Here is a 23841-nt window from a genome sequence, read left to right as displayed (position 1 = left end):
GTATAAGGTAGGGCTCTAACTTCATTCTTTTTCATGTGGATATCCAATTGCCCTAGCATCATTTGTTAAAGAGGCTACTCTTAATAACTGGATGATCTGGGATCCTTGTAAAAAATCAGTTGACTATAGAGATATTTATTTGTAGATTCTCAATTCTAGTCCATTTAGATATACATCTATCTTTATGTCAGTTCTACACTATTTTGGTTACTATACCTTTGTAGTTACTATGTTTCAGAATTAGAAGTGTGAGTACTCTTTGTTCTTTTTCAAAATTATTTTAATCTGTTTTATGCCTGTGTCTGGGGTCCCTTGCAGCTCCATATACATTTATGGATCAGCATTTCCATTTCTACCAAAAAGAAAAAAAAAAGTAAATAAAAGGCCACTGGAATTTTCATGGGGCCTGCATTGCCTATGTAGGTCATTTTGGGTCCTACTGCCACCTTGAGAATATTAAGTCTTCTAATTCATGAACACAGGATGTCTTTCCATTCACTTAGTCTTTAATTACAGGAATTTTTAAAAATTTTCCAGTGCACAAGTATTGCATGTATTTGGTTAAATTCAGTCCTATTTTATTCTTTTTGATTCTACAGAAAACCTAACTGTTCTCTTAATTTTTTGGATTGTTTATTGCTAGTGTATAGAAATACAAGTGATTTTGAGGGACCTGGGTGGCTCAGTCGGTTAACTGTCCAACTTCGGCTCAGGTCATGATCTCACAGTTTGAGTTCAAGCCCACATTGGGCTCTGTGCTGACAGCTCAGAGCCTGGAGCCTATTTCAGTTCTGTGTCTCTGTCTCTCTCTGCCACTACCCCATTTGTGTTCTGTCTCTCTATCTCTCAAAAATAAATAAATGTAAAAACTACATATTAAAAAAAAGAAATATAAGTGATTTTGGTATATTGGTCCTTTATCCTGCAGCTTCACTAAATTTATTAGCCTTAATATAAGCAAACTAAAAATCTCCAGGATTTTCTATATATAATAAGATCATATCACCTGTAAAGAGGAATAGTTTTACTTGTTTCTTTCCAGTTTGGATGCTTCATTCCTCTTTTTTTTTTTTCCCCTTGGCTAATTGCCCAGGTTAAACTTTTCAGGACAATGTTGCTTATACCACTTTGAATAGAAGCAGCAGAAGCAGGCATTCTTTTCTTGTGCCTGATATTAGGAGGAAATATTTCAGTCTCTCACCATTATGATTATGATGTTAGTGGTAATTTTTTCATAAGTGCCTTTAATTGAAGACTGAAGAAGTTCTGTTCATTCCTACTTTATTGAATGTTTTATCATGAAACAGTGCTTGATTTTGTCAAATTCTTTTCCTGCATCAACATGATTGTATGTTTTTCCTTCATCCTATTAATATATGTTACACTGATCCATTTTTGTATGTCAAAACTCTTGCATTCCTGGGATAAATGTCACTTGATCACGGTCTGCTGGGTTTGGTTTGCAAAGACCTTGTTGAGGATTTTTTTTTTCATCTTTAATTTCTTGTAATGTCTTTGCCTGGTTTTGGCAACAGGATTACACGTTGGCTCCATCAAATGAGTTAGGAAGTGTTCACTATTCTAAGAAGAGAGAAAGATTGGTGTTAATTGTTCTTTAGACATTTGATACAATTCACTAGTGAAACCATCTGGTCCTGGGCTTTTCTTTGTCAGGAGGTTTTTGACAACTGATTCAATTTCTTTACTTGCTGTAAGTCTAATTACATTTTCTTTTTTTCCCCCTTGAGTCAGTTTTCATAGTTTATGTGTTTCTAGGGAATTTTCTATTAGGCTTGTCAGCATACATTATACACAGTTTTCTCTTATAATTCCTTTTATTCCTTTAATGTCGCTAGTGATGTCCCCATTATGCTGTGTTTAAGTCATCTTTTTCTTGATCAAGAGTTCACTTGGTTGCTGTAAACCTGTGACTACCTTCCAGCGTCCCACAAAGTCAATTCTGACGCATATCTTTTTTGGTGTTTCTGTTTAGGGATGGGCTCTTCCTATCCTGCTATTTGCACCAATGCACTTCTACTTTTTGTTTTCTATTAGAGTAGAGGGCCAACTGCCTCTGAAACGCGAACTTCCTTCCCCAGTACATCCCGCCTGACTGGGAATCGGTTCCCCACTGCAGGCCTTCCCACCATCTGGATATCTGTCCTCCACCATTTCTTTGAACCTCTCTAGCCCTAACACTAAGGCTCGCTGCTCCAAATGTTTCCCGCTCTCCCTCCCCCTCATGCTCCGAAACCGCACCACCCATCCCCCCCCAACCCCCCCTCCGATTATAGGAGCTCGCTCTTCTCCTTTGCTTAGTCTCCAGCGCGCGCACGCACACACACACGTCACTCTCTTACCCTTAGCCAGCAGGTTCCGCTGTGGTGAGGACGCCTCAGACACAGCACTGGCGCCAACTCGGAGGCCCCAGGGCCCCTGGCCAGACGGCGTTTCCCTCCGGCGCTCTGTGGAGCCCCGGGCTCGCGGAGGCTCCACGTGCGCGTCTCCCCCCACGCCGAGCGCGCGCACGCCTGCCCGCCAGCGCCTTCGCGGAGGGATCTGGGAGTGAAGCGCCACGCCGGGCGCGGGTCGCACAGGTGCTGCAGCGAGAGGGGTTCCTGCTTTCAGTGGTTTGAAAAAGTAAGGGAGAAAGAGAAAAGGGAGGGTGCGAGAAAGGGAGCGGAAGAAGACAGAGGGAGGGGTATTATCTAGACAGTCGGAGCGCGGCGACGGTGTGGGACGGCCCCTCACCTCCGCGACTGGGGTTTTCCCTCGGTAACGGATCAAACGACCGAGTCCATCAGCCATGGGCGGTGTGGGAGTGAGGGGTAGGGAATAACGATAAAAAATAGAAAAGGCACTGCTAGACTGCAGCATTTTCAAGGTTGGGTTGGCGCCCAGCCCAGGTCTCTGCGAATTGGGAACCGGGAAAGCAGTAGTGCACGCTGCCGCGTCTCGAGACGGAAAGCAGCCGGGAGCTCTCTCTGGGCCCCGCGCACCCCAGCGCGGGCCGTCGGGAAGGGCTGGCACCCCACCTCTTGCACCTTCTGTCTGGCCTCGCGTATGTGATTTAAGCAGTAACATTCAAGTAATAAGCAATAAGCATATATATTACTAAATGAATGTTATTATGGCCTCACTTTTTCCGGAGTTGAGCTTTTTCTTTGAATTGTCTTGAAACGATTTAGTAGTTTTCTGAATTCTCAAGTGTTTGTTCACCAAATAGTGGACATAATAATTTGGTGTTGCCGCAGCCCTATCTGCAGATAATTTGGTCTTAAAGACCTATTTCTCTCTCGAGAGACCGCAGCCAAGGAACAAGACTGAGAAAGTCACTCTTAAGTTTTCTGTCTACGGACTACTCTGAGATTAAGTTATCTTTCAAGTATTTCTGAACATTTTGACAATAAGCCCCTAACATTTGTCTCCATTTAGATGGATAATGTAGCTGCCCCAGATCCTACTTGCACTCTTTTTTACTGGAAAAATGTATGGGAGATCTGAGGAGGAGGTAAAGCGGGGAGTTCTAACTGTAAGTAATCTTCCCATTCCGTAATTAATTCAGTAAATAATCACTGAGCACTTCTTGTATGCCAGGCACTGTGCTAGGCAATAGAAGTAAAGGGCTCATCATTCCCAAAATAAAATAACAATACAGGAGGTAGTGTTGGTCTTCATAAATCTTACCTTGTTTTGTTCTAGTTCTCTCCTAAGAGAGTCCTTCTTTTCCATGGAGGGGGGAAAATTATTAAGAGACTAAAACCATACCTGTTCCCCAACCAAGTCGATCTTTCTTGATTTGGTAAAGATCACCAAAAATATTTTTCAATAAGAACGAATCAGCCTATTAGTCTACCTAGAAGAAGCTAGTGAGTATTTTTTCTTTATTGGAGGTGAGGAGGGAGAAAGGGAGAGAAATAGTGTCCCTCTTATAAATCATTTAATGGAATCATTTTTGTTGTCAGTGGCTCACATGTGAAAACTGTTGCTACAGATGAGATTTTAAATTAGCAACCTGGGAAGTAAATCCCGAGTCCTTCTACCTACCAGCTTCTAAAGTAACGAAGTCTGATAAATTGCTGCCTGATTTTAAAGCTAGTTTAACATGTAAAAAATTTTATTAGCCGCCATACTCTTAAGCTTTAGAAGGAGCAGCAAGGCAAAATAGGTTTGGTTTTACAAATCAAGGAATCTCTATAGATAGGAAGCTGAGAAAATGACTTTGCATAAAGCTAAACAATAATCAAATAAAATGTTTCCCTAAGGACCCTTGAGATGAGATTGATAAAAGGAGGGAAGAGGGAAATGGGGAGAAATGTATCTCTTTTTGCCAAAACAGAGTACCTCAAGTAAATAGCTTAGAAAGGGACAGTTGTTCATGGGGTCCACCATACAACCAAAGATACCATCAGAAAGTGAGCCAGGATTGTGAAGGGCCTTTCAGCTCCAAAGCAGAGTTGTCTTTTATATGGAAGAGCAGAGTTAATAATTTCCACCCTATATGAAGTAGATCAATCTTGTAGAAACCAGAAGAGAAGGGAATTGATTTCACAGTTTCAGTTAGAAGATAGTACTGTTATAGGAAACCAACCCCTGAGCAAGGCTAAAAATCCTGAATTTCAGTAACTGGTATATGTAAATAAGATCAATTTTCCTTTTTCTTTTTCTTTCTTTTCATCCTGTACAAAGTATTTCCATAATGTTGAAAAGGATGTGGATAAGTAGTGCAAGGGAGTAAAATTATGTAACATCCACAGAGAAAAATTAGCAATATTGATGAAAAATATAAAGGGATATCTCTTTGAGTAATTCCACCTCTAGAAATGACTCTTCAGGTATATTTGCACATGTGCAGAATGGCCCATGTGTAAGAACAGTAACTGTAGTTTTGTAATGACAAAAGATATCAGACTTTTCCAATGGTCATAAATGGAGAAGGAGCAATTAAATTTTGAGGCTTCCCTAAAATTAGTAACATATAGCTAGTAAACAGAATTCAGCAAATTTAGCAAAAATGTAGTGATTTTCAAGATACATTGTTGAGAAAACAGAGTGGCACCGGATAATGTGTGTAAAATAATGCAACTTAAATGTTGAAGTATTTGTATATACATAGAATATTTCTGGAAAGACATGCAAAATGTTGTTGACTGTTGCCTCCGGGGAAGGACGTAAGTATCTGGGGGTATGTGAAGGGAGATTAATTTTGTACAGAACACAATTTGCTACCAGTTTTAAAAACAAGTGTTTGAACCGTCTAATACAAATAAATAACTAATAAAATAAGCCAAGCACTGGTAGCAGGAGGTTTTCTTAGAACTGACCACATTCCATTTTGTAAGAATTCGGCAACTGTCAAAATCGCATTAACAGAAAGAGAAAAAAGAAAACATCAGGGTAAGTAATTCAGTTAGGCCTTAGCTAAGCCTTAGTTTCCTGATTTGTAAAATCGGTACAAGGGTGACTATTTTGCAGAGTTGTTGTTTGGATTAGACATTAATGATATAAATTAAAGCAGTAGTGTACACACACACACACACACACACACTTCTCTGACTCAGGCCTTCAGTTTCCCCAGTGTAATTCCCAGAGAAAGATCAGGCTGGGCCTGAAGCAGGAAGAATTTATTTTCTCATCAGCACAGAATTTAGCATTAGTAGTAAGTCCCATCCCCTTGGATTTCATTTATTAAATGGGAAAATGGGTCACTGATACCATGATATACAATACAAAACTCTGTGCTTTAAACAGTATTATGCAGTTTATACCTAAGTGGATTTGCATTCAAATAATATAGACCAAAACTAGTAATTTCCTTTACTGCTACTCTTCTTCCCAGAGGTTAACTGCTGATATCATCCTAAAGGTGAGGCCGAGCCTTTATGACTTATGGCTTTGGTGCATGTTGCCTCCCCCGCCAATAGCATCATAAAGCATACATTCAACTGGCTAAAATATCAATATGTCTTGGAGACTTTTCGTAGGTCAGAAAGATTTTTTTCTATTCTTTTAAACTGCTGCAGGTAGCCTAGTATATGGATTAATGTGCCATTTATTTAATCATTCCCCTATAGGTGGACATTTAAGCTGTTTTCAATTTTCACTAGTATAATATGCCCTTAGAACGTAGTTATACATTTATCTGTTTCGTATATTCAAACCCATATTCTTTCTTTCTTTTTTTTCCTCTGAGGCTATTATTCCTCTGTTATACACATTACGAATGTTGTCTACCAACTTGTTACTTGTATTATTACTTTGTATCTGGTATTATTCAACCTACAGAATTTAAATTTTTTGATGGAAACAAATGTACTGACAACCCTTTTAAAAAGATGTCTTTCTTACAACTTTGTTTTCTTGTTTAAGGTATTTTACACACCCAAGGATATATGCACAGATATTCCTATATATTCAGTTATTATTGACACTTACATATTTTATCAACCTGGAATTTATTTTCAGCATATGTCAGGTTGTAGTAGGCAGTATAATGCTCCTCCCAACAAGATGTCCATGTCCCAGTCTCTGAAACCTGTGAATATGTTAGGATATGAGGCAAAATAAAATTAAGGTTGGAGATGGAATTAAGGTTGGCAGTCAGCAGACCTTGAGATGAGGTATTAGTTTCCTATTGCTGCTATGACAAGTCACCATAAACTTAGTAACTTAAAACACCACAAATTTATCCTTTTACAATTTTGAAAGTCAGAAGGCCAAATGAAGTAAGTTTCAGTGGGCTGGAGTGAAAATGTAGGGCTGATTCTTTCTGGAGGCTCTGAGGGGAAAGTCCTATACCTTGCTTTCTTTCATCTTGCAGTGGCCACTTGTATTCCTTGACTTGTAGCCCCCTCTTCTACCCTCAAAGGCTGTCTCTCTAATCTCTGCCTCCATCATCATATGACTTTCATCTTCCCGTTGTCAAATCTCTGTCAGTCTCTCTTCTAAGAACACTTGTGATTGTATTTAGAGTTTACCCAGATAATCCAGGATAATGTCCTCATTTCAAGATCCTTAATTACATATGCAAAGTCCCTTTTTCCATATAAAGTAACCATCATAGATTCCAGAAATTCAGGCCCAGATATTTGGGGGGACATTATTCAGTCTGCCATTTATAGAGTGATTATTTTGGATTATCCAGATGGGCCCAATGTATCATAATTCTTATAAATAAAAGAGTGAGGCAGAACATAGAGAACCTGAGAGATGGCATTGTGAAAAAGACGCAGCTTAATGTTGCTGGCTTTCAAGAGGAGGATGTAATAAACCAAGGAATGTGGGTGACCTCTAGAGAGTGGAAAAGGCAAGAAACAAATTATCCCCTAGAGCCTCAAAAGGGAACATAGCCATGTTAACACACTAATTCTAACCCAGTGAGACCCATCTTAGAATTAAAAAAAAAAAACAAAAAAAACTTTAATTTTAGAACATTTAACATAAGATTTATCCTCGTAACAAAATTTTAACTATACAATATTGTTGACTATAGATAGAATGTTGTGCAGCAGATCTCTAGAACTTATTTATCTTGCTTAACTGACACTTTATGGATGTTGATTAATAATTCACATTTTCAGGGTGCTTGGGTAGCTTGGTTGGGTGTCCGACTTTGGCTCAGGTCATTATCTCACGGCTCTTGAGTTTGAGCCCTATACCAGGCTCTGTGCTAACAGTTCCTCAGAGCCTGGAGCCTGCTTTGGATTCTGTGTCTCCCCCTGCCTCCCCAACTCATGCTCTGTACTCTCTGTCTCTCAAAAATGAATAAACATTAAAAACTTTTTAAATAATAATTCATATTTTCTCCTTTCTCTAGCCCCTGGAAACCACAGTTAAATATTTTGATTCTATGAATTTGACTTTTTTAGATATCTCATGTGAGTCAAATCATGCAATTTTTGTCTTTCTGTGACTGGTTTATTCCACTTAGCATGTCTTCAGGGTTCATGCATGTTGTTGCATATGGCAGAATTTCCTTCTTTTCCACTGTATGTGTATACCACAGTTTCTTTATTCATCTGTTGATGAACATTTATGTTATTTTCACATCTTGACAATTGTGAATGGTGGTGCAATGAACATGGGAATGCTAATATTCTCTTTCAATTCTTTTGGATAAATATCCAAAAGCGGGATTGCAGGATCTTATTTTTATTTAAAATTTAAACTCCATTCTGTTTACTGTAGTGGTTACACCATTTTGCTTCCTACCAACAGTGCACAAGGGTTCCAGTTTCTCTGTATCCTCACCCACAATTGTAGGTTTTTTGTTTTTATATTAGCCATCCTGAAAAATGTGAAGTGATATTTTATTGTTTTGATTTGCATTCCCTAATAATTAGTGATGTTGGGGCATTTTTCAATACCTGATAGCCTTATTTCTTTTAGAGAAATGTCTGTTCAACTCCTTAGTTCATTTTTTTAAATGTTTATTTTGAGGGAGAGAGAGACAGAGCATGAGCAGTGGAGGGGCAGAGAGAGAGGGAGACACAGAGCCGAAGCAGGCTCCAGACTCTGAGCTGTCAGCACAGTCCTTAGCTCATTTTAAAATTGAGTTTTGATTTTTTTTTTGCTATTGAGCTGTAGGAGTTGCTTATATATTTTGGATATTAACCCCTTACCAGATATATGGTTTGCACATATTTTCTCACATTCCATAGTTTGCCTTTTCACTCTGCTAATTGTTTTCATTGCTGCACAGAAGCTTTTTAGTTTGATGTAGTCCCATTTGACTGTGATGCCTTTAGCTTTGTTCTTTTTCAAGATTGTTTGGCTGTTCTATGTTCTTTGTGGTTCTATATGAATTTTAGGATTTTTTTTATTTGTGAAAAAAAAAACCCATAGGATTTTGATAGGGAATGCTTTGAATTGGTAGATCACTTTGGGTAGCATGGACATTTTAATAATATCAGATCTTCTAATCCATGAACATAATATGTCTTTCCATTAATTTATGTCTTCTTTAATGTCATTTATCAACTCTTTCAAGTAGGCTCCATGCCCAGTGCAAGGCTTAAACTCACGGCCCTGAGATCAAGTGCTGCATGGTCTACTGGCTGAGCCAGCCAGGCACCCCTCATTTCTCAGTGTTTTGAAGTATTTGGTATATAACTCTTTCATCTCATTAGTTAAGTTTATTTCAAAGAATTTTTATTATTTTTGAGGCTATTGCAAATGGGACTTTTATTTCTGCATAGTTTATTGTTAGTGTATAGAAACAATTGATTTTTCTATATTGACTTTGTATTATAACACTGTACTGAATTAATGTATTCTCATAGGTTTTTTAAGTCTTTAGATAGTTTTCTGCATGTAAGACTGTGCCATCTGCAGAGATAATTTTACTTCTCTCTTTCTAATTTGGATGCCTTTTACTTTATTTTCTTGTTTAATTACAATGGCTAAGACTTCTAGTACTACGTTGAAGTAAAAAGAATAGGCATCTTGCTGATTTTTCAGTTTCAGGATCAACTTTCCATTTTTCACTGTTCAGTATGCTGTTAATTGTAGGCTTTTCATATATGGTCATTATTATGTTAAGGTAATTTCTTTCAATTCCTACCTTATTGACAGTTGAAAGGATGTTGAATTTTGTCAAATGTTTTCTCTGTATCTATTGAAATAATCATTGTGGATAGTGTGTTTGTTATTAATTTAATCTCTTATTGTAGGTCTGTTCAGATTATCTTTTTCTTCTTGAAACATTTTGGAAATTTGTGTGTTTCCAGGAATTTGCCTACTTTATTTGGGCTATCTAATTTGTTGGCGTACAGTTGCTCATAGTATCCTTTTATAGCCCTTTTTATAAGAACAGTAGGAGTGTCTCTTCTTTCATTTCTAATTCCAGCAGTTTGCCATCTCTTTTGTCTTTATTAATCAAGCTATAGTTTCATCAGTTTTGTTGTTCTCTAAGAAAATCAGCTTTTTAATTGATTTTCTATATTTTTTCTTTTTCATTTTTTATTAATTTCCACTCTGATCTGCTATTTCCTTTCTTCTTCTTGCTTTAGGTTTATTTTGCTCTTCTTTTTCCAGTATTTTAAAGTGGGAGGTGAGGTTATTGGTTTGGGATCTTTCTTTCTTCTTCAAATGTTTCTGTGAACACTGGTTTTCCTACATCCATTAAGTTTTGGTGTGTGTCTCCATTTTTATTCATCTCAACTTTGAGATGTTTTTGAGATTTTTAAAATTCCCTTCTGAGTTTTTCTTTGGCCCATTGATTATTTAGAAGTGTGTTGTTTGATATCTATATATTTCTAAATTTTTCAGTTTTCTGTCTGCTGTTGATTCCTAATGTTGAAAAACCTATTCATCTAGATATCCTCTTTGGAGAAGTGTCAGGGAANCACTGGGTGTTATATGGAAACCAACTTGACAATAAACTATTTAAAATAAAATTTAAAAAAAGAAAAACACATTTTTATATAATTATCCTTCATTTTCTAAAATGATTTCTATTCTGTATACTTTATTAAAACAATCCTTTAATTACTTTTGTCTTCTATACTTTAAATTCACTGAGTTTTCTATGGTCTATGATCTATTCTGGAGAATAGCTCATATACACTTGGGAAGAAAATGTATTCTGTTCCTGTTTTAGGACCATTGTATAAATGGTTGATTTGTAGTGTTGCCCAAGTCTTCTATTTCCTTGTTGATCTTCTGGCTAGTTTAGTTGTTCTATCCATTATTGGAAGTGGGTATTGAAATCTTCAACTATTATTGTTGACTTGTCAATTTCTCCTTCCATTTCTCTGTTTTGCCTTGTGTATTTTCCTGCTCTGTTATTACGTGCATGTATATTTATAATTGTTATAGCTTCTTCACAGGGTGACTTTTTTGTCATTATAAAATGTCTCTTTTTATCTCTAGCAACACTTTTTATTAGGTTTTCTATTTTAATTCCAGTATAGTTAACATGCAATGTTATATTAGTTTCAGGTATACAATGTAGTGATTCAACAATTCTGTACATTACTCAGTGCTCATCATGATAAATGTACTCTTTATTCCCATTCACTTATTCCACCCATCCCTCTAGAACATTTTTAATGTTTATTTGATTTTGAGAGAGAGAGAGAGAGAGGGACAGAGCATGAGCAGGGGAAGGGCAGAAGAGAGGGAGACACAACTCAAAGCGAGCCCCAGGTCCCATGATGGTCAGCACATAGCCCCCGACACAGGGCTTGAACTCACAACTGTGAGATCATGACCAGAGCTGAAGTCAGTCGCTCAACTGCCTGAGCCACCCCAGAATGTTTTTAGTCTGTTTCTTTTCTGACATTATAGCCTCTCCAGCTTTTCTTGTCGATGTTTGCATCATACACCCCTTTCCGTTCATTTGCTTAAGTCTTTGTATTTTGAATCTAAATTGTGTCTTCTGTAGACAGTATAGAGTGGATCTTTAATCTAGTCTGACAGTCTCTGCCTTTTAATCAAATTATTTAATTTAGCCAAATTTAATGTTATTCTTGATATATTTGGATTTATATCTGCCACTTTATGTTTTTTAAATGTCTCATATCTTTTTAGTTCCTTTATTTCTTATTTCTTCTTTACTGGTCTCTTTTGCATTAAACTAATATTATCTAGTGTACCATTTTAATTTTTAATAGTCTTTATACTATTTTTTTGGCTTTTATTTAAATTACAGTTAACATGTAGTGTAATGTTGATTTCAGGTGTATAATATAATGATTCATCGCTTCCATACAACCCCTGTGCTTATCATATACTATATATTTTTTTAGTAACTTTCTTACTGATTGCTCTAGGCTTATGATATACATCTTAACTTACCAGGATCAGCTTTGTATTTATATAAATTAATTCCAGTGAAATTTAGAAACATTACTGTTAAATAGCTCCATTCCCTTTTCTCTGTTTTCTGTTATTATTGGTATACATATTACATCTATACATGTTACAAACCCAATGCATGATTATAATTATATAATTTTATGTCTTTTAGACTAATTATAAGAAGGAGAGCAAGTACACATTTATAGCTTTTGTGGTATTAACCTTATTTATCATTTCTGATTCTCTTCATTTATTCTTGCAGAATCAAGTTACCATTTGGAGTTATTTCCTTAGCCCAATATAACTGCCCACCCCATACCTTTTGTGCTGTTGTTAGCAAACATATTACATTTGTATGTATTATAGGTCCAAGAATACATTATATACATATTGATTTGTACAGTTGCTTTTTAAATTGGTAAGAGAAGAAAGGAGAAAAATGATTTATGTTGTCTTTTTTTAATGACATAATTACTGTTACCAGTGCTCTTTGTTTTTTCATAAGAATTTAATTACCATTGGGGGGGGTCACTTACTTTCAGTCTGACTAACTTCCTGTAGAATTTCTTGGAAGGAGGGTCTGCTAACAGCAGATTTTCTTTGTTCATCTGGGAGTATCTTTCATTTACTTTTATTTTTTAAAGATAGATTTGCTGAATATAGGATTCTCGGTTAACAGTTTCTTACTTTGAGCACTTCAAATATATTATTTGAATTACCATCATTTCCTGGTCTCCGTTGTTTCTGCTACAGATGTCATATTTTAATAACTTTGAGGTTCCCTTGCTAATGAGTCATCTTTTTCTTACTCCTGTCAATTTTCTCCCTGTGCTTGGCTCTTTCAGAATTTTTTAAAAGTTTATTTATTTTGAGAGAGAGAGAGAGGGCACATATGAGCAGGGGAGGGGTGGAGAGAGATGGTGAGAGAGAGGGTGACAGTTTTCTTACTGTCAGTGCAGAGCTCAAACCCACAAACCATGAGATCATGACCTGAACCAAAATCAAGAATCAATGCTTAACCCACTGAGCCATCCAGGCATTCAGAATTTCTACTATGATGTTTTTATTTGTGAATCTTTGTTTTCCTGCTTGGAGTTGTTGAGCTTCCTCAATTTGTTTTTCAGTAAATTTGAGATGTTGTTCAGCCATTATTTCTTCAAATATTGCTTTAGTTAAGAGTGTCCATATTTTCCTGAAACTCTGTTCATTTTTCTTCATTCTTTTCTCTCTCTGCTCTTCAGGTTGCATAATCTCTATTATTTTTATTCACATTTGCTAACTATTTGTTTTTTTATATATAATTTTATTTCTTTATTTTGAGAGAGTGAGCATGAGTGGGGTAGGAGGTAGAGAGTGAGGAAGAGAGATTTCCAAGAAGAGCCTGATGCAGGGGCTTCATCTCAGGAACCATGAGGTCATGCCCTGAGCAGAGATCAGGAGTTGGACACTCAACTGACTAAGCCACCGGGGACCGCACTACTAATTATTTCTTAATCACACACACTGTTGAGCCTCTTTAATGAATTTTTCACTTTAGTCATTGTACTTTTCTAGTCTAGAATTTCCATTTGGTTCTTTTTTATAATTCCTATCTCTTTATTGATACCCTGTATTTGCTGCAACATGTTCATCATTCCTTTTTTCACTCTTTAGTCATGGCTCCCTTAAGTTCTTTGAACATGTTTATAATGACTACTTTGAAGACTTTGTTAAGTTTGACATCTGGTTGCTCTATAGGCAGTTAGGCAGTTTATGTTGTCTGCCTTTTTGTACCCCCAGGGTATGGGTCATACTTTCCTGTTTCCTTGCATGACTAATCATTTTTGTTGGATTCTGGACATTTTAGATAATATATTTTGGCAACTCTGGGTACTGGTGCCTCCCCTCTGGTGCTTGTTATTTGCTTGTTTTTTATTTGGTACCATTATTTTAATAGTCTATTTCTCTCTTGCACTGATAAGCTTCTGATATTGCTCTTCAGAGAACATATCTTTGGGTTATGTGCACAGTCACCCTGGGTTAACAGTGGTTTTTTTCAAGGTTCTCTTGGGTTGTCTCTTTTGCTGATCATACGCAGCTGTTAAACACTACTAATTGCTGGGTGATTTCTTTATGGCTTTTGATCAGTACCCTGGGGCATAAATTGCTCACCAACTAAACCAAACAAATTCAGACTCCTTTGAAGGGATAGTTCTGGAAGTCAGATATTCATATTTGTTCTGACCCTAGACAGTTTCCTGTAGCTATGTTCTTCCAGGTTCTCTCCTGCATACTAGCTGGCCTACAGTTTAGCTAGTATGTCCAATGATTCTACCAATGTCATCCCAATTGCCCTTCAGTACTTCTTTCACTAATAGTGAAGGTAGTTTTGGAGGGCACCCTTAGGCTTGAACTTCTCCACACTCTCTGGCAAATAAAGTCAGTTCCTTTAGGAAAAGGTTTATTGCCTACTCTCCCTCCAGGCAAAGTCTTGGGGTCATGGCTATGGAAGTGGAAACAAGGACAATGGCAAGCTTCTCTTTCAATGACATTCCCAGTTTAGGAGCTGAGTGCTCTGTGGTGGTGGTGGGCAGGATCTTCAGCTTTTTTTTTTTGGCTTGATTCTCCACCAGGCTGGTGGAAAGAGGATTGGGGTCCCAGTATTCTCAGCAACACCCACCCAGGGTAGAGCTCCTTAGGGAGTGGGTGGAAGAAGAAAAACTCCACCTCTCACCTATGCTTACCTATAACTTAGCCTCAGAAGCAGATAGGTGGGTACAGGATCAGAAATACTGACTTTTTTGCCCCTCCTGGGTTGCTAGCTCTCCAACTGGGAACTAGGGGAGGTGAGATTGTGCTTTTGCCTGTGCCAGCCTCAAGTTTCTATCTTGCTCAGTTGAAAGGAAGGAGGAAGCAGATTGATTCTCAGTTCAAATACCAGACTGTCATGGTTCTTTATACATTTTAATAAATTCTCTTGAATGTGTGTTTATTCAGATGTGTGTTCATCAGCCATACTGAGCAATTTTAGCTGGTTGTTCTAAAATAATTTTCACTGGGTTTGCTGCTGAGTGAGTCCACAGAGTTCTTCAGGCTGTCATGCTGAGAGTCCGAGTAATGCTGCCCATCTTTATTTCCTCTTTTTGGAACATGTATTCCAAAAGTAAGATCTACATTGGAACTTCTGCTATGCTTTACATTTCAAGTTGTCATATTTTCCATCTCTTTATTTCTGTTATATTCTATTCTGTATGTGAGCTCTACACCCAACATGGGGCTTGAATTCAACTCACAACCACGAGATTAGGAGTCACATGATATACCGACTGAGCCAGCCAGGTACCCCTATTTCTCTGTATATTCTGAGTTTATTTTCTTTAGTTCATAATCCATCTAACCAATGTTATCTCCAGTTCTAATATTCTGAATTACTCTTTTGAGTTTTTGATTATTTAAATTTTAATTTAATTCAATTTTATTGAATTTATTTTACTTTTATTTTACTTATTAAAATTTTATAATTTAAATTTCCTTCAGTACTATTTAGTACTTTAAAAAATCTGCCTAGGGGCGCCTGGGTGGCTTAGTCGGTTAAGTGTCCGACTTTCGCTTAGGTCATGATCTCACGGTTCGTGGGTTCAAGCCCCGCGTCGGGCTCTGTGCTGACTGCCAGCTGAGAGCCTGGAGCCTGTTTCAGTCTGTGACTCCCTCTCTCTCTGACCCTCCCCTGCTCACGCTGTCTCTCTCTCTCCTAGAAATAAAAAATATTTAAAAAAAAAAAAATCTGCCTAGTATTTTAAGATAGTCTCGTTGATTTCTTCTATTTTCTTTTCCTTTGGCTTTGTTTCTAACCTTTTATCCAATGTGTATTTCATAGTATATATCTGATCCATTCTTAAATTCTAAGGAATTTGTTTCTTGTTTAATTTTATGGAATGCTCTTTCTGTATCTATAAAGATATTTTAAACCTTAATTTAAACAGGGAGTCTGTCACCTTACTTTTCATGTGTTTAAATGGAGATAATTTTGAATTGGAGTATCATTTTTTTTTTTGCAATTCACATTAATTAATAGATGGGGTGTCTGGGTGGCTCGGTTGGTTGAGCCATCCAACTTGACTCTTGATTTTGGCTTAGGTCATGATCCCAAGGTCATGGGATTGAGCCCCATGTCTGTCTGCACTGAGCAATAGAGCCTGCTTAAGATTCTCTCTTAAAGAATGAAACTTGACCATTTGTAGCAACATGGATGGAACTGGTATTATGCTAAGTGAAATAAGTCAGTCAGAGAAAGACAGATGCCATGTTTTCACTCATTTGTGGATCTTGAGAAACTTATCAGAAGACCATGGGGAAGGGGAGAAAAGTTACAGAGAGGGAGGGAGCCAAATGGTAAGACTCTTTAAATACTGAGAACAAACTGAGGGTTGATGGGGGGTGCGGGAGAGGGGAAAACGGGTGATGGGCATTGAGGAGGGCACTTGTTGGGATGAACACTCGGTGTTATATGGAAACTAATTTGACAATAAGTTATATTTTTAAAAACAGATTCTCTTCCTCTCTCTCCCTCTGCACCTCTTCCCTACTCACACACTCTCTCTAAAAAAAATTTAAAAAGTAAATTAATGGGTAGAGGCATTAAAAGCTGATGGCTACTAATAACATCCAAGAGAGATGAGACATTATGTGCCTCCTGATGAAAGAGCATACCACCTCCTCTAAAGTAGCCTTGAAAAAAAAATCTATCTAGATCCAACTAATCAACGTAGAGGAAATCAGAAGACCAAGGATTATGTCCTATGCCCTATGTCCTATGGAGATGCAGTTACTAGAATATGGATTTACATGAAACTCTCTAGGACAAATTGGGTTTCCTCATCAAGTAAACCATAAGGAGAGAGAGCAGGAGAGAACACATGAAAGATGGGGGAGGGAGACAAAGGGAGAACAAAGAGCCAGCAAGAAAGGGAGAGTGAACTCAGAGATTAAAAGGAACATAAAATACATACCAACCAGTTGCTGTATGTGGAATTTAACTGGATCCTGATTCAAATAAAGAATGTATCTATAAAAAACAGGCCATCAGGAGATATGTGAACTTTTGAACATTCACTGCATATTTGACACTAAGGGATTTTATTTTCAAATGTGTGCCAATGGCATTGTGGCTATCTTAAAAATAGTTATCTTTTAGATTTAACATTGAAATACGCATGGTTGAAATTATATGTTTGTAAAATGCTTCAAAATAACATGGGTGGAGTGTAGTATAGAAGAAGCATATAGGCTATGAGATGATAATTCTTGAAGTCAGGTAGTCGATTCATTACTATTCTTTATATTCTCTTACACATTTGGAATCGATTTTCCTATTACTACTTGTAGTAATCAAGACCTTGTAGTCTTGATTCTTACGGGGAAGGAATTTTGTAATCTAAAATGAGGTCAAAAAGAACAGTTAACAAATGCATCATCACATTCCGATGTGTATACTTTTTAAACCTGAATCATCTATAAAGCTGAGAGCATCATTTGAAAACAATGACAATTTCCTGTTAATTTTCCCTAAATGAAATCATCACATGTATTTTGTTTTTATTCTAAAAAAAAAAAATGTGCTCTGCTATAAAATACCTATGAAATCAGGCACACATCTCTTTTTTGGTTAAATGCTTAATTCTGAAACACTTAGATATTTCAGTGTCTGTACTTTTTCAAAAATCATTTCTTCGGGATCCTGTTGATATCACAAGCTGTTCAATTTATGTGTGTGTCATTTAAACTACTGACTGAGGTAAAACCAACAACTTTTTATTTGTTGTTCATTAAATGTTAAGACATGGGCACCTTGGGAATGACACCTAAATCAATCCATAATTTATAGAAACCTACAATCTCCCTGGGAAGACAGAATACATGACAAGAGGAACAAAAGAAATGTGTAAATAATTGTCAAGGTAACAGAATAAATTATATATGCGTTTTTATCAACTCAAAAGTCAATACCCAGAATTCCTAATTTCTCCATTCTAAGAATTTTTCAACTGTATTAAACCCTGACTCACCCCTACCTCTGCCAAGATAACAAGGTGACGTAAATGGGCAAAATATAAGAGAATGGGTAGAGTAGAGAGCTTTAGTAATATTAATGAAGGCACTAACATGATAGCTGTAAATATAGTCTTTCCCTTCTTGGAAAACATGGACTTTTGGCTTCTGCCAGCCCAGGACACTATGATCCTTATCCTGAACTGAACTGTTAACATAAGAAGCCAGACTCTAGTTCTAGGGAGAAGTGATTTGAAATGGAAATGGAAGCATCACTAAAATTTCAATAGGCAGAAGCATCATGGGTTTATGGGTTTATACATTTAACAAACATATGTAATAATGCTTCTGTGTCAGTCACTAAGCTAAATGGACAATCAGACAAGTATAATACAGTGTGACAGGTACTATAATAGGACAGGGTGTTTGGGGAAACACAGAAGGACAGCCAGCCACTGATGCAGATGAAGGAGATTGATGGTAGAGCAGAGTCAGGTGCAGAGACAACAAAGGAGAGAAGTAAAAGGGGGTCCAGCCTGCTTGGACCTGAAGTCTAAGAGCTACTCTGATACGGTGGCCATTAGACACACATGGTTGTTGAACACTTGAAATAAACTTAAACTTGATTGAGAAACTGAATTTATAATTTTAGTATGTAACTTAAATTTAAAAATTGGTATGTTTCAGTATACTTGCAATGATGGGTATGTGGATCTACTTTTTCATAGTGAAATTTATAAAATTTAATAACATCAAATTATCTCTAATGAAAATTTAACATCCGATTTGAGATGTGCTGTTAAGAGTAAAATACACACCTGATTCCAAAGATTTAGTATTTGCAAAAGATGTGTAAAATTTTTTGACTTTTTGCTATTGATTACATGTTGACATATTTTGGATAGATTAAATATATTATTAATTGCATTTTTTAAAATGTAGCTTCTAGATTTAAAATTGCATATTGGCTTGTATTATATTTCTAGGGATAGAAAGTCGTTGGGGATACCTGTACTTTCTGAAGGCAGCAAGAAAAATGCCCACATGTTTTTGCCTTGATATCCTCGGACAACTACTAAGAATCTAGGAAAGGAAGGTATAGTATTACAGAGTAGAGTAGTAGTGAATCAGGAGTTACAGACCCAGAGAACCCTGGGTCAGATTCATTAGGTCATCTGTGCATCTCTAATGCAGAACCAGAGTTGAGTTGAATCAATGTATTGGAGAATGAGAGAGTCATAATCACATGTAACCCAAACTGCTCCATGTTTTAATGCTGGGGGGTAACTGATTTATTTTATTGTTTATAATTAGCAGGTTATTATCTTGAAGACAATCTCCTAGACACAAACACATGGACTTTACAGACTGTAAACAGACAGGATGTATCACTAAAGGACCCAGTAACAGACCACAGTGAAAAGTAATAATTCTGAGGAAAAAAAAAAATTATCTCCCTATGACAGAAAACAAAACACATTCCTATAAAACTAACAACATAAAGCAGTGTAAGAAGCAAGCTTCTATTTTATGAAAAAATCCAAAGCACTAACTCCTGTAAAATAATTCAACTCATAAAAAGTAGAAACAAAGATTAAAAATTAATTTTAAAACTACCTGACACACTATAATGTGTGTATATAGTCTCTTACATAGTTTAAGACTATATTAAACACCCAACTTTTCTCTAGTTGTGGCAAGCCCAAATATCGTTTGACTGTACGTCATTTGCAATCCTCTTCTTTAACAAAATGAAAATGGAACTCAAACAGAACTCTTCTTAGAATTATCATCTTAAATTTTGTATCAATACGCGTATATGTTTTCAGGAACTGGATCTTTTTTATTTATTTTTAAGACAGATTTACCATCTGATTATATTCACTGTAGAAAAATGTGAAGACACAGAAAAATATAAAGAAAATTGTTTCCCTCCCCCAAATACAGTAACAAAAGATTATATATTCATTTCTAGCCTTTTTGTACATCAAGAAGAATTTAAAGACAAAATTAGCAATGTAAAATGATTACACATATCCTTTTGTCATTTCGTATGACAGAGCAACAATTTCTTGAGGACATTAAATATGTGAAAACATGATCTTCAGTTGTCTGCTTCACAGTCTAATTAGAGCCAGGTCAAAATTTATCTCCAACTATTGGATATTCAAATTGTTTTACATATTTGTTATTATAACTAAAACTATATTAAACATCCTTCTTTATACATAATTCCTTGTATCTCTGATAATTTTTTAAAGATAAAGTCCTAGGAGTAGAGTAACCAGCACAAGGGTGTTAAGTATTTTTAAGACCTTTGATACATTTCACCAAACTGCCCTCTAGAAAGACTGTATGAATTTTCAGTTACACCAATAAATAGCCAAAAATTCTAGTTCTTCTTATTTCCTTGGTAACATGGGAAACTGGATGTCACCTCCCACCCTTTATCATTACAAATTTATTGGAGGAAGGGTAAATGGAGTCTTGTCTTTTTTTCTAAAGTATAAGAATTTCTCACATTTTTTCTGAAGTGTAAGAATTTTTCCACATGTTTACTGGTGATTTGCTTTCTTTCTGTTTTCTGAAGCAGTCAAAACCTTCTAGAAGGCATCTCTGATATGTGCATGTCTTGTCACGTTCTTCCTTAGCAGGCGGGGGCATGAGAGCTGCATGTCTTTACGTGTTTTTTCCAAGTTAAGCAGAAATTTCCCAAATGACTGGAATTGGAAAGTCTTCTGGTCTTCTAGGCAGCCACACTATTTTAATGTCTTGGTAATAAAACAGAAAACTGGGCTGTATTCTAAAAGGAAGAAAGCAGGCATAGATTATAGTTAACCAAGCACTTGCTGTAGGTAGTGATTCTTAGGAGGAGGATAATCACCTGGAGTACTTATTACAAACCAGATTTTCATTAAACTTTATTTTTAAGAGGGAGAGAGCCAGAGTGCGAACAGGGGAGGAGCAGAGAGAGAAGGAGACACAGGATCTGAAGCAGGCTCCAGCTCTGAGCTATCAGCACAGGGCCTAACACAGGGCTTGAACACTCAGACCTCGAGATCGTGACCTGAGCCAAAGTTAGGCGCTTAACCGACTGAGCCCCCCAGATGCCCTAAACTAGATTTTGATTTTAGAGAGTGAGGACTCATGGTGTACACTTCTCAGAAAATTCTCATGTTCACCAAAGCTTAGAAACAACCAACCAGAGGTAGGACTTGCGACATAGCCTGTAACTCTTTGTTCCTCTCTCTCTCCTCTCCTGTAAAGTGTGTTTATTTCAAAAAGGCCATTCAGATTCTCTCAGATCTTATTCCCTTTCACATTCACTAGAACACATTTTATGCACCAACCTCCAGCCTGGACTAAAATTAACACAATCTCTGTCCTTTATCCCACTGGAAAAAATCCTTGAAATTTTAATGTATTAGTATCTCCAAACATAACAGGATCTTCATTACATCAAGTCTTATGTATCTTTATAAACCACAGCTGGACACATAGTGGGTACATACTAAGTGTTTCTGAAATGAACAAATGAATGATACACATTTCCATGAACATGCTACCCCAGAAAACCCCAGAATAAGGGGTTATTAGTATGGTGTTCCTTAATGTGACAGAATGGAGGCCGTGATTCTTAGTTTTGTCTAGAGCAGCAATTCTTCATTTTCTTTCTTCCGAATCTGATGATTAATTTCTTTCTTGAGAATCTGATGAAAGCTACACACATTAACCCTCTTTAAAAATGCATACCTACAGAAACACACTATTTTTACATACTTTCAGAAGCTTCTCAGAAAGAACATAAATTTCTATGATTCAAGCATTTTTACTTAAAAATGAGGCTGAAATAATAATAAATTTATTGCTCGGGAAATTATCTTCAAATTCAAAAGACCATGGTCAAACTACAGTCAGTTGGAAAACCTAAAAAAAACCAACCCATCATATTTTGCAGGTGACATTAGCCTCAGCAGCTGCAAAAGTATGAGTCATATTTCCCACAATCAATAGCGTCCTTGTTTAGACAAGCTAAAGCTAACGTTATGCTGCTCCTCCTGCACTGAGCTCAGGGAAATGTAACGGTTTCCAGTTTAGACTAACACTCCCTATTCTTAGAAATTACTTTGTTTCCCTTTTCTTCATAATTATAGTAAGGGTGGCCTATATTTCAGTAATGATGAAACACTTCATGGGGGGAAAGGGCTATCATTTACTCAATTAAGAGCATTTATCTCCTAAGTATACAGGTTGAAACCAACACATGTATTTCCTGTCCCTTATGGACTAGAAGTCTAGTGGGAAAATAGAATACAAATTCTAGTATTTCTGACTTTGCCAGTCCTTAAGGCTGAGAGACACCTTGTTACAGGGTGTGCTGCAGCCTTCTGTATCAGTCTGCAAGAACCAGCTCTGTGTATCTATCAGTGGCTTTGTGTGGACAGCTTGAAATCAGCTGTGGTGGAGAATTTATACCACGTAGTCAGCATCCACTCTAAATCGTGGTTCCTCCATGCCCAGCAGCTGTCAATCATTGACTACCATGCAGTGTCTTCATCACACTAAAATGGTGGCTCTCCAGGGCTCCTTGCTGCTAGCAGTTCAGGTAGGGAAGGCTTTTATCAACTTTTCAAATCTTCTCTCAACTACTTGTCATAAGATCCAAGAGCAGAGGTGTGTTCTAGACCTTATGACACACTAGTTACCCTCTATGGATACTAGGGGAATGTAATATCCAATCAATTTGAGGCAATTCCTTATCCAATGTGGTTAATTAATCGAGAGAGTCACAAAATGTCCAAATAAAAATCATGAGTCTCTGAGTTTAGCAGTCTGTTTAAATTATATTCTGGGAATTACTACCAGAGTTAAAAAGCTACCAATCTACAACCCATCCCATGTTTATCATTAACCACTGTCTTAGTTTGATACATCATCAACCCTATGTAGACATTCCTTGGCACCATTTTGGTAATGCTGTGTTAGTGTTTTGGCTTTAAACTTTGCATGGGTCTGCCAAACAGCACCCACCTTTGTCAACAATGTAAGCCATGTGCGGAACAAGCACTATCAATCTGCTAAAGTAGGACTTACCGATACCTTGCAAAGCATGACAGTGTTTAGAACCTGGCAGACTAGATAATAAAACGTAATCTTCCCACCTCAACTTTCAACAGTCTTGCATCATTAGCCAAAATACAAAACTCCTCAATTTTCGTATGGTAGTAAAGAGCATGAAAACTTGTAGAGAACTTCTAGAGTAGTATAAAATATATGATGAGCTAAACAAGGTGAAGTGAAAATAGAGGAGAAAAGGCAGCTGAAAGTCTATAGAAGGGTCTGCTTGCAGATGGCTGAGGATACTTACCTTCAGGTTCTGGAGGGTTTCTGACCATTCCATGGACCCTATCTGAGGTATGGTAGTGAGGAGTAAACTTTTGGCTTTATTGGCATTTTCTTTCAGGGTCTTTAAGACCTTGTCCACTGAAACCTAGAGAAACAACAGCACAGGATGTTACTAGCAATTTACAGTTCCACTGCTTTTCATAGACCATGTTGCTGAGTTCCTACCTGATCTGTGAAATCAGTTTACTCCAATTCCAATCCCCTGAGCACTAGCTCTGCATTTTTCGAGCCAGTCTTACTTCCAGCAGGGAGGTATTGGGAGAAACCTAATGACATATCTGAAAAGCACCAATGGTTCTCAATCTGATGTCTGAGAAACCATCTCAGAAGTATAATGTGGTAGAAAGATGTGGCTAATTCTCCTCACATCCACACTAAAATGGATTCCAGTCTTAAAACTATTGCTACACTGGCTAGCTAATCAGAAGATAAGCACATTTCTCTTACAATTTTTAAATAAAATGTTTTTTAAATTTTTTTTTAATGTTTTATTTATTTCTAGTAGAGAGAGAGAGAGACAGCGTGAGCAGGGGAGGGTCAGAGAGAGAGGGAGTCACAGACTCTGAAACAGGCTCCAGGCTCTGAGCTGGCAGTCAGCACAGAGCC

General features: G+C 37.0%; 3 long non-coding RNA genes across 3 annotated transcripts; 1 reads left to right on the top strand and 2 right to left on the bottom strand.

Moving 5' to 3' along the window:
- Window positions 1-1264: 1264 nt before the first annotated feature.
- Window positions 1265-2451, bottom strand: LOC144233972 (uncharacterized). The gene is made up of 2 exons (XR_013335819.1): window positions 2361-2451; window positions 1265-1581 (listed from the first exon to the last, which is right to left on the bottom strand). It is a non-coding gene; the product is annotated as an uncharacterized LOC144233972 (long non-coding RNA).
- Window positions 2452-2555: 104 nt separating this feature from the next.
- Window positions 2556-19129, top strand: LOC144233971 (uncharacterized). Its single transcript, XR_013335818.1, has 3 exons — window positions 2556-2640; window positions 3436-3532; window positions 18816-19129. It is a non-coding gene; the product is annotated as an uncharacterized LOC144233971 (long non-coding RNA).
- Window positions 19130-19649: 520 nt separating this feature from the next.
- Window positions 19650-23432, bottom strand: LOC144233970 (uncharacterized). Its single transcript, XR_013335817.1, has 2 exons — window positions 23198-23432; window positions 19650-20632 (listed from the first exon to the last, which is right to left on the bottom strand). It is a non-coding gene; the product is annotated as an uncharacterized LOC144233970 (long non-coding RNA).
- Window positions 23433-23841: the final 409 nt, after the last annotated feature.

This window comes from Crocuta crocuta, unplaced genomic scaffold (genome assembly GCF_008692635.1).
Source record: "Crocuta crocuta isolate KB4526 unplaced genomic scaffold, BGI_CrCroc_1.0 scaffold658, whole genome shotgun sequence".
NCBI lineage: Eukaryota > Metazoa > Chordata > Mammalia > Carnivora > Hyaenidae > Crocuta > Crocuta crocuta.
Note: the sequence above shows the minus strand (reverse complement) of the source record. Positions and strands in the feature narration are given on the sequence as shown.